Genomic DNA, 11,939 nt, shown 5'->3' on the forward strand with positions numbered 1-11,939 from the left:
TCAGAACATACTGCCGAATTACACAGTACTTCTCCGAAAGTCATTCTTCCTCTTTCCCTGAATAGTGCCTGAAAAATGTGTGTGAATAAAAAACCCCTCTCATATAGCTGTTGTATTACCACAGTTCGATGGTTAGACAATTAAGGATTTAAAAAAAAACAACCAGAAATGTCAATCAATAGGCTAAATTTTTGGTTTAACTCAGTTAAAGAAGAAGTGAGCAAACCCTGGAGTTACTTCAGTTGAAGGAATTCAGAAATTTGCAGTCTTTTTGGAAGGGGGTTGATTCAATTAAGTTTTAATGTGCAAGGCCTTACATAGAGCACTTGGACCTAGATCTGGGGGTGAGTGCTGATCCCATCCTGCATTTGCAGATGTTTTAATCAGGAATTTTAGTGCTAGCCCAAAGAACTAGAGCACTGTCTTTATTGAAGAGGTAAGGTATAGCAAATGGTTCAGGTTTGAGAAATGACAGCAGGTACTAGTGTTCAAAAGACCTCACTGGATCATTTCATCAGCTATCATCTTGTTAAAGTCCAGTATCTTCTTTAAACCCACTTAACTTCTTAGTCAACCCTAATAACTTTACAGATCAGCCTAAACGCTCATAAATAAGGTTCAGGAGACTTTGTTTTTTTAGACAAGGAATTTGGAAGATCCATCGTAGACCACATTAGTGTTTGATCTGAAGCTGAGGGTATTGACTCAATCATTTCACATGAAATGAAACTCTTTAGATCGAGACACATCTCACCCTGAGTGGCTGTCTAAAATAGATTAGATGAATTGACCTCTGCAGAAAGGAGTGCAGAATGATTATTTAGCAGAGGCTACATAATTAGGGTTTTTGACTTTTAAAGTGTATGAGATGAATACTATGCTGGAGAACTGTAGTTTGCAGTATGCTATGAAAAAAGCCGTGGATTGAAGTCTACGTACAAATTGAATATTTTAAATATCCCTTCATCATAACAACAGAATCAGAGGAAAAGCATGTTGGGGTGGGAGAGAAGCAACACATGGTGATTGATGTACTTCAAGACTGTGCCACAATGTGTATGTACAATGAAGGGGAGTTAAGATTGTTTAGGCAATTTTATGCTTTAATTGATAACATGAAGTCATTGGCTTACATTGGATTTCCCCCAGTATAACAGACCATAGAAGAACTTAAATTATCTTTTAATGAGCTCCATCTTCTCTGGTGACCCATGAAACAGTTTACAGTGTACAAACCAGTGTTATTAATGTGCTCAGCAAAGCTACTCTTTTCACAGACTGCTTATGAAGCACTGTAACAGAAAAGGTCGCGTCAGAGGAATGCTTCCTCAGATAGTTAATCTACAAAATACTTTTTCTCCTAGGTTTTGCACACTGGGTGATATAGCTCAGGAAGTCCCACTCTGTCTTCCTCCCACCTTCTCCCCTTTTTAGTTCTGGGAAAAAAGCTCTCCCTAAATTGCTAGTGGAATGTGTCCCTAAATGTCTTATTTCCTTAACAGGTGATAAAGTTCTGGAAGAGACAACTAGCCCCAAATGATGAAACATTTTGAAGACTGACTGTACTAACCTTGTGAGGAAACTCCAATCAGTAGTCCAAATATAAAGTTACTTCTAGCCCCTTTGTTTTGAGAACTGCTTCACTTACTACCACATGGGCTTAAGCACGCTAAGGAATTTTCTCCTCACAGGCATCAGTTTGGTAGATCATTTGCAGGATTGATAGTTTTGTAAGCTCAAAGCAGTGATGGACCTGAAGGGGTCAGTGGTAGTGTAGCTATATGCTAAATGTACGCAAACATAAAGGCATCATATGGAAAAATCTGTCTGCATTCAAGTCTTTATTGACAAAGAAAAAGGAGAGACTTAAATCTAGTGTTTTCCTCTTCAAAATTCCTTCTGTGAGACTCTGACTTCTGTCTTCACTGACTTATAGCATGAAGAGAAAATTATTTTGGGGGAAATGGAAACCCCTTCATTTAAGTAAAATTTTCAGAAACACAGATACCTATTCATCTTTTTGATTTTCTGATATCTTCTGTGACAATGTTATTTGCCTTATTTGTAATAATGCACAGGTACAGGTACAGATACGTGGAGTCATAGACTCATAGAAGAGTTCGGGTTGGAAGGGACCTTTTTGGTTTTCTTTTTTTTTTTCTCTCTGTCTCCCGTAAGAAAGCCTTCACTGTCATGTTTGCAGATTACATTGTTCTTTCATTTTTTGACTCTATTCAACACATTTTCTTCAAGGCAAAATCAAGAACTAGACTGACTAAGGTTTACATGTACACATCTTTGTTCATCTTCCCCCTTTAAATTTCAAAAGTGTAAACAAATTTATTGAAAATTCATGAAAATGTGCCCCAGTTTTCTTCTGCTATTTACCTATTCTGGGTTGTGGTTTTTTTGGTGGTTTTTTTTTTCTGTCTGTTACTGTGAAAAGTTGAGGATTTCAGCAGGTGACGAGAAAAGGTTTTGATAGAAAGTACCTTGCTGAGTGTCACTGACAACCAGGGAGAAGTGGGGGACATACGTATCTTGGAGATTTGTGTTAGGAGTTTGGCACTATTGGAACAATGTAATTTGGATTATGGAACAGAATATAAGGCATTCAAAGATTTACAGTAGAGTTTGTTCTTACGTGCATTTTTATTTTAACAAAGAAAACTATCATACGGTGTTAGGAGAAAAGAGCATAAAATTAAAGTTTTATCATAAATGCTCCATTCCTGGCAGCATTCAAGGCCAGGTTGGACAGAGCCTTGGGTGACATGGTCTAGGTTGAGGCATACCTGCCCATGGCAGGGGGGGTTGGAATTTGATGATCTTAAGGTCCTTTCCAACCAAAACCATTCTATGAGTCTACGATTCTATGAGAGAAATATCAACACACGCTTTAGAAGTACATTCCTCGATTGAATTTGGCGTTAAGTCAATGCAGGCACAAGGGTCACAAGCAAAGAGAACACAAGGCTCAAGTGAAGCTTAGTGAGATACTTTCAAGCTTTGTAGTAAATCTCCTAGTAATAAATTTATGCCTGAAAATACCTCTTTGCTATCATACAGCCTCTGTCAGATTGCTATCATACAGCCTCTGTGAGATAAGGATGTATTAGCTATTCCATTAACCCTTCCATGTTACCTCTGTGGTTATTTTAACAACAAAATCATGAAAAAAAAAAAAAGGAAAGTTTGGGGCTGAAAGTCACCATAAAAGGCTTAATTGTCATGCATGAGCCAGCATGCCCAGAGAGTAGCTGTCAGTTGCTCATCTTCCTGGATGGTACTCAGCAGGTAGCAGTCAATCTTTTGCAGACTGATGAGCCTTGAGGGCAAAATGGAAATGGGAGCCCCCATCCTGCCAGAGCAGGCCAGACAACACAAGGACAGTAAGGGAGGCATCGCTGTTGCTGTGTGGTGATGCTCTGTGCTGAAGCCATGTGGGACGTTCATCAGAGGGTAAGAGGAGTGTCCTTCTGCAGAGAGAGATGGAGCGAGCAGGGCAGCTGGGAGGTGTGTAGGGCTCTGAGTGGGGGGAGATGAAAGGAGCAGAAACTGAAAACAAGTATGCACGCCTCCGGGTCTCCAAAGGCTAAAGCTGTTAAACTTTGGAACCACACTAGCTGCAGGAAATAGCTGAAGTTCACATCCTATCCCCACAGTCTGCATTTAGCTGCACATTTACTCTTAAGTTTATTTTTAATTTTATGGGCAGTCCAGATGCCACCAGTTGGCCTATGCTCCTGGCCCTGCCATGTTTACTTGGGAGATACACGTTTTTATTTAGTTTTCTTTTTTTGGTAGTTCAGTGCTAAACCAAGCAGAAACCGATCTCCACATTCCCCAATTTTCCTTAACTGTGAATGTTTTGGGTTTTTTTTTTCAGATTTCTACACTAAATTTTACTTTAGGAATATACAAGATGGGAATGTAAGCAAGCTGGTTAAAAACGTTAATTATGTTTATTAAATAATAATAACACAGGAATCTGTTGCATCATTGACAAAATGAAGTGGTTTAAATCATTATGAATCCAGGAGCTGAGGACTTAAGCACATGATGGAGTAGTTAAGTCCCAGCCCTTCCTAAAACCATGAACCTCAGCTGGCACATCTAGGTCCGACCTACCCTACACACAGCAAGGATCCTGCCAGGGAAGGCTAATGCCAAGGGAGGAGGAGGATGTGGCAGGAGGTGTCCAAGATGTCCAGACTCTTAGCATTGCAGAGCAGAAGGAGGACAAAAAGCAAGCATCAGATGTTCCCTTACGCTTTCTTGATCCACTATGGGACTACAGGAGGAAATCCATCACCCAAGGGAACATCTGTAGCAGATGGAGTTTCCCCACAAAACACTAGAGGAATCTGAAAACCCACAGTAGCTGTAATGATGGCAGTTTTCACAGTAATATTCATCTTGGCTGAGGTCAGGAACACACTTCTCTGAATGTGGAACATTCAGAGGGAGTTAGTCATATAAACCCAGACAGCAAAGACAGCTACAGCACGGAAGATTTTACTATAGAACAGGATTGGAGCTATGGTGAACTCTTAGCACGTAGAAAAGAAGATGTCTTTGGTGCATCTCAGGTTAGTACTCACATAAAGCTAAAAGCCTTTGCACATTTGGTAACATCTTTTTTAAAAAAATACGCCTAGTTTATGCTAGCATTTTAAAATTGGTAAGTTGCATTTTCATCAAACAGGACATTTTATGATAGCTGGATGTGGTTTCAGGAGCAATTTTTAAAGAAATGTCCTTGTCCAGATCCTTCAAGGATCCTGTATTACGTGTATAGGAAACTCTCACAGGCTCATCTCTGTCATTAGCTCTAACACCTCTCACCAAGCCCCTGTAAATAGTGCCCTGTTTGTGTGAAGTCAAATGTGCTGATTTCTGCTGGATTTTGCTAAGTGCCTAAGTACGTGGTAGAAATCTGGCAGACAGCGGGAAAAACAAAGGTTTAACTGGCACCACAACACAACTGTTAAAAGGGGGATTAGTATTAGCATGTGCTTTGAATTCAGAGTAATAGAAGTAAAACCAGACGCGTTTTGTTTGGCATCTATTTCATGTTCCAGTGAAACTGGCATACCACCATTTGATCAGGCACGAAGCCATCCCAACAGATGGTCTCCAGCAGCAGCAGCCAAGAGACCATGTATGAACATCAAATGTGTTTACGAAGGGCAGGACTCCAGGCTGCCAATATCAAAATTGTTTTCCATTCCCAGCTTCCGTGCCGATGGCTAGCAGGGCTATGCAGCCGCTCCACTAGCCCAGGGACCAACCCAGCGCCATGGGGAGGTATACAATCAGGAGTGTTGTCAGACCTTTTGTGCCCACCTCCCTCTGGCCTTTTGGAGGAGGCCTTCATCACATCGACTTAAAAAAGCTCATGACACACTGTTTGGGTTTAAATAAAAAGATGGGAAAAGCGTGGGCTTCTGCTCCATGGTTTTCTCAGGAGCTGTGTAGGCATAAGGGCACCAAAAGTACTTACAGAATGGGCACATCTGGGAGGCAATGAGACCTTTCTTTAAAGACCAAACAAGGACAGACCAATAGAGTTACTGTGCCAGCCACTATGTGTTGCAAGGAGAGGATATTTTTTTTTCCAGTTCCTAACTAGATGGCTCCTGAGCAAATCTGTTGTTCATGTTCCTGGGTTATAGCTGACATAGGTTGTGAGTTTAGTTTGCAGAAGTTTAGTTAATCCACTGTGGATCTGAATGATCCCCAGCTCTTCCCTCTCCCAGTCATCACACTTTTATGCCAGAGTAAATGTCACTGGGGCTCTGTTGAGCTATTTGCAGTCACCAAGTACCTTCCCCCTATTGTACCTGTGTGGTCATGTGCTTCAGTTCCCAGGAAAGACTGGAGCACTGAGATTACAGCCAAAATCTCTGCTTCTCTTTCCCTTGTCTCATGCTGCTCCAAAACAGGTGTTTATGCTGTCAGGCTAAATGCTCCATCTCTATACTATGGCAGAAGAAAGAAGGAGGCAAGCAAGCCCAAAACTTTGGAAGAATGACTGTAAGGCCAGTTCAGAGCACTCCCCACTGTGCCCTCCAGTGCCTGGCCTGCCCCTGGCAGACCTACAGGCACAGAGCAGGAGTGGCAGTAGGAGCTGCCTCCAGCCAGCTCCCCACAATCACATCCCTCACTGGTGCACCATGCAAGAAAAGGAGACCCTCAAGGTCACCTGGTTTTACCCATGTAGGGGGTCATTGGCTGTGAACAGGATTTTTCACCTTTTCTTCATCTTGTACTGTTTTTTTTTTCTGCTCCACAGGAGCATTTATCCTTTCGAATTACAAAAATACTCCTTTGGAGTTCATGGTGTTGAGGATCATCCTCCCTTTACTCAGGTTCATTAATGGCTTAATTGCCATCCACTGTGTACCATGGTGTTGTCCATCAAAGAGCTTCCTAGAGCTTAACAAGCCAGACGTGTAAGCTTCACAAGCATGCAAATATAGATGTATGTATTCCAAATAACTTTGCTCATTGCTGAAGTGCAGCCACCCTGCCATGAATTGTGGCAATTTTTCAACAATGTGCAGCTGCATTACAAAACCGTGCAGGATAGGAAGTGAAGGATACCTCATTTCAAGGAAACCCAGGAGGAATCTGAAGTTGGCTCCCTCGTATTAATCTCACGTGAATTTATCTCCTGACCAGGTTAAATAGTTGGCAAGTAGAAAGGAAACGAGAGCATATTTCATAAATACTGGGGCTTTAATTTGCTTATATTTGAACCCATTTGTGTGTATGAACCTTGAAAATAGCTTGTGATTCAACATCAAACGTTTTTGTGCAATTGTCCTGCCAAGTAAAACTTGTTTGCTCTCCATTGATGTTCCAATACCAACAATTGATACAATCTGGCTAAACCTTAAATTTCCATTTGCTATGCTCTTTGAATGTTTTCAATACTAAAAAAAAAAGACAGAAAATAAGATGGATCTATGAACATGTTGGAGAGCAAAAAAAAAAAGGGGTGTTACATGCACTTATTTGTGTATTCAGTGAATACCAAACGGTTCTGACTCTGGCTGGGGTGCCAGAGTTGGTTTCAAACAAACTCCAAACAGCTTTTTCAATAGCATCTCCCCTCATCAAGAACTCAGGTGGACGAGCTGTAGTAAACGCTGAAAGGGTCAACACGATGGCACTTTCAGCAAAGTCTTTCAGCACCACCTAATGAACTGCAAGGGGTTTTCCTGGCAACACCTGCAGGACTGTGGGAATTCCTCAGTCACAGGCTCAGCAAAACTAGAATCTGGGGCAGGAGAGGAGCAAAATACATGGCTTGAAAATGATACCTCTGCCTGCAGCTGCCAACTGAAAGCTCATCAAGGAGTAAGTCAGAAAAAGCCCATCTGCAGTGACTGTAGTTATGCCCAGTCTGGTTTGACTTACAACAAGCTCACTGCAGGTACTTCATGTTTTCTACAGATTTGTGGTGGTTTGGGGTTTTGTTTGTTTTTTTTTTGTGTGTGTGTGTGTGTTTTGGGGGGTCTTGTTTTTGTTTTGTTTGTTTTTTTTTCTTTTGGTATGAAATAAGCAAAGATTACAGCAAAACTGCATCAGCTCTGTGTGCATCTAGCAACAGATTCCTTGCTGGTCTGACATAAAGCCCTACTTAACACATTGACAGATTTTTTAAATAATCTTTTTTTTGCACCCATTCAAAGCAAATACTAGAAATGAGGGGAGAGAAATTTCAGTTTTACCTTTGTACTGTAAAGTTTTATAGTTCTGTCAGCATTATGTCCATACTTCCATACAAATAAAAGCAGCAGTGAAGCAAAGAAGTCTCCAGTGGTATCTGTGGACCTTCTTCTTTTGTGGGACTTTTTCTCTTGTTGCAATGTTTTGGAGAAGGGCGTGCTGCCAGCATCATGCTTAAGGACTCCAGTGGTGCACAGTAGCATTTTCAGTTTTGATCTTTAAATGTGTTCTTTCCAATTCAGTTAAAGTACTTCCTCGACACGTACGTGTTTCCCCCTTTTACATTCTACTTTCAGTGGGCACAAGGGTGCTTTGCTTCCCTGAGCCTCCCGCCATTTTTCGAACAGGGGGTGTTAGTGTGGGAGGTTTTCCAGCTTTCCAGGACGGTGCTGCCATCTCCTGATCAAACCTGAGGCTTCTCCTGCTGAAGGTGGCCGGGAGCAAGGCTGCCAACGTTCTTCCTTTCCAGAAAGGACAGTGAATAGACTTTGACCCCTGGCTGTGCCGGTACCTGTTCTGCAGCGCGCTGCATCCCTTCCCCTCCGCCGGTGCTGATCGGCACGGGTGTCTGTGCAGCGGGATCCGGCGGATGAGCTTGGGGGGACGAGGGCTGCTGTGATCAGGACTCCCCCCGTTTGCCCCGGCAGATGCAGGAGAGGCTGGGCAGAGGCTTTGCTCTTTCTGGGAAGATGAGGAACATTTTCTCAATTTAAGCTTTCGGAAAACTCGACGCAGATTTTTAGAAATGGGGTTTTCGGCCTTTTTTGATGCACTCGCGATTTGCCCACCTCCGAGGCACAACTTTGAAGCCTGCAGGTCTTTCTTTGCCTGATCTCCTCCCTGCTCCCCACCTCAGCACTGCCACTTTTATCTTTTCCTTCCTCCCTGCAGTCGCGCGATGCTGCACCAGCCACCTCCCTACCGCTTGTGGTCTTCCTTCCCTCGGCCTGGAGAAGCCGCTTCGTTGCGCCCCTTTTCCCCATGACGCCAAAGGCGCTTTTCGGGTTCCCCCCGTCGGGAGGCCCAGTCGGGAAGACGGCAAGCACCGGGGGCAGTAAGATCTAGCAAAGCTGCTGCCGGCGCTGAGCTTCTCTCTTCCGCCCCTCCGGCGGCTCCTCCGCGGCGCCGACTGCACGGTCCTGAGCTCCGCACCACTCTCCGGGGGCCGCCAGTGCCGCATCGCGCCCACTAAGGGGCGCCGCAGGGCCGAGACGGTATCGTCTGCCCCCGGCTGCCTGTGATGCCAGCGCTTATTTACCTTTAATTAATCTATTTTACTTTATTTTCCTATTTTAGTTTAGTTTGGGTTTATTTTTTATTGTTTTGTTAAAAATGTATTTATTTAATTAAATAATATTTTATTTTATTAAATTTTATTTTATATTTTATTCCATTTTATTTTGTCTTTCAGGCAAAACCCCCATGCCTACATTCGGTAGGCCTAAGAATGCCTTTTGCAATATTGATTTAAGGGATGCACTTGCTAGCTTGAAAGAAACAAGTAAAATGTTAACTGCCCCCTCACATTTCTAATGGCAAAGTTTTTCCTTCTCAGATATTCAGTGTCTCTCTAGCATCCCAAACCAGATTGATGTTTAATCTGTAGCTCCTACTCCTCCCCCCTTATTTATTCAGGTTGCTTTATCTCAATGAGCTATTATGGGAAAATCGTTTTAGCAATAAGGCATGAATTTGCTACTATGTTTCTTCTAATACAGGAGTAAAGATTTAATGGTAGCCTATCACCTCTCTTAGAGTATGTTTTCTGCCACTAAAGTAATGGCAAGTGGAATAAGAGACAGGTGGTAGTACCTATAAACTCTGCTAATGGCCTCATCAACATACGTTTAATGTATTCTAAACTATACTTCATATCCTACTGTTGCTAATACATTTCCTCTGGCACCTCTCCTCAACAAAGAAATTTGGAGAGGAAAGGAAACATTAATAAAACCAAAGTGTTTAATTTAAAAGCAGATATAAAGTTTAACACTGCTCATAACAAAGTTTATTTGACAAGAGATCAGCTCATTATAAACCTCAACAATTTTGTTGCCAACATTAGTGAAAGGCTTTGACAAAACAAAGGCTTTTTAGATATAGTTATGGCCTTTCTGCTGCATTTGGTGTTTGATCATGTCATGCAACAGCATCACTTTCTAATGGATTACAAAAGTCGACCAGTCAGGAGATAGCCCTGGGTAATTGTTTGTTAGGACAAAGAACAGTCAGGGCTACAACAACAGGCTTTCCACTGCTTAACTTTTAAAAACATATCTTCCTCTACTAAAAATGCATTTTTTTTCCTGACACACAGGTGTATTTCAGGCTGAATTCAGATCCCCTGCTTTTTGGTGAGGCCTTCAACAACCCTACACAGCCATTCCCCCTCCAAACTTCTGAAGGGTGAGCTTTGGGTGGTGACAACTTGCCTTCATTATCCTCCTTCCTGCACCTGAGGAGCTGCCCGCACAGCAGGGCCATAATCCCTGGCACTGTCACCAGGCAGTTTGAGAGCACCGATAACAGCGATGACAGCACTGATATTCCTTGTGCTGACAGCATGCATCCAAAGCCTTGCTGACAAATTAGGAGCAAAATCAGATGTCTTCAGAGTGCAGAGCTCCCATGAAGACACAAACCTGTAGGTTCTGCTCTGGCCTAAGATTTTTTGAAATGTTGTGTCCGTGTCTTATTTCTTTGGATTTATTTCCTAGTTACAAGTACATGCTCAGGGTAAAGAACAGAAGGAAGTATGAGAATAAGAAGAGATTACTAGAAGTTCAGACGGCCTCTACAAGATGCTCTAAAGGGCTATTTGCTGTTACAAATAGTAACAAAACCATTTCTTGCCATATTCTAGGAACAAATACAAATATACTCATGCAAAGAAATAATTTAAATTGCTTATGTGTTGTCAGTGCTATGCCAGAGTCATGGTATGATTTCCAACAGAACATTAGTTTATGGTTTTTTCTGTTACTACAAAAGATCATTTCCGCACTGATGAAATGAAGCACTTCAACCTGCACTTACTCTTAATTGGAAGTCAGTGCATCTACTTGTATATGTAAATTTAACTTGAGGAAAGCAGGTTTGGAATATGCAGCAATCTGCATGATCAGGACTTAGGAATGTTTCCTCTTTCCTCTTAATGATTAAAGAGGATTTTCCTTCAGATTCACTAGGGTGGCCCTTTTCCCCCATCTTAGCCAATACACCTCTCTGTCCTGACTGTTGTTAATTATAAAGAACCCCAGAGAAAGAGATTGGCTACTAGAAACTGTTATTTGACTTAGCAAATATGATCTGAGATGCCCAAAGTTACTCTTTGTCTCTCAAACTCTGTAAAATGAATTATAAAGGGGTAACACAATTGTGAGAACTCCTCCATGTTGAAGTGTCATTGTTTGAGACTGTTTTCCCTCTTTCTTTAAGTTCTGATTTTATTCTAGGGGTCAGTGAGGATGAGTGGTTAGAAAAGCTGTTGATCTCTAGTTTTGCTTTTACTTTCATGAGGTCATATCTCTTTGTCACCAGGTTGCCAAACCCTACTTTTACCCATGGAGGCTGGTAACAGAGCAGTGCCTCACAGCACTTTGTATGTAGCATAGATAGTGAGTATCTTATGCTGTATCATGACAGAAGCAGATGGGACTGGATTTTAGTATATTGCAAATAAAGAAGAGCCAGACTTCCTCTGACTCTTCGGGCTCCATGTTTGAGTTGATGTTTATAAGGATTGCAAGCCAACAGAGGGAGGGTTTGTCACTGTTAAAGAATACATAGAATACATACACTCTCAGCAAAGACCAAGAAAAAAGCTCTCAGCTGCAAGAGCACAGCTTAGCAAGGCTTTCCTACAACATGCTGTAGAGTTGCTGTTTTCCTTGCATGTGAAAGATAAAATCTGTGCCATTTGAAATCATCCTCAAATTGTCCTTTCCCTGTATGTTCCCATGTCGTTTTATTTTTTTCTATAAAATCCAGTCTAAAATAGAGCATTGCTTATTTCACCAAATTTTATTTTCATTTTATATATAAAAACTTTACCTGAACAGCTTTTTTGCCTCTGTATTCATTCCTGGTAAGGTGCTAATAACTGTCTCATTTGTATGCTTGTAATATTGGACTTTACATACAACCTTGCTGAGCCCCAGCTTGCAGTATTAGTCCTGCAGTTTGTTTCCTTAAAGTTG

The 11,939-nt window shown here is 41.8% G+C and overlaps 1 long non-coding RNA gene across 1 annotated transcript; it reads left to right on the forward strand.

Moving 5' to 3' along the window:
• The first annotated feature begins 6,621 nt into the window (after positions 1-6,621).
• Positions 6,622-11,668, forward strand: LOC134170816 (uncharacterized). The gene is made up of 3 exons (XR_009967386.1): positions 6,622-7,368; positions 10,058-10,384; positions 11,281-11,668. It is a non-coding gene; the product is annotated as an uncharacterized LOC134170816 (long non-coding RNA).
• Positions 11,669-11,939: the final 271 nt, after the last annotated feature.

The sequence above is a fragment of the Pezoporus occidentalis genome, unplaced genomic scaffold (genome assembly GCF_034315485.1).
Source record: "Pezoporus occidentalis ecotype Australia unplaced genomic scaffold, CSIRO_AGI_Poc_V1 ctg39, whole genome shotgun sequence".
In the NCBI taxonomy this organism is placed as follows: domain Eukaryota; kingdom Metazoa; phylum Chordata; class Aves; order Psittaciformes; family Psittacidae; genus Pezoporus; species Pezoporus occidentalis.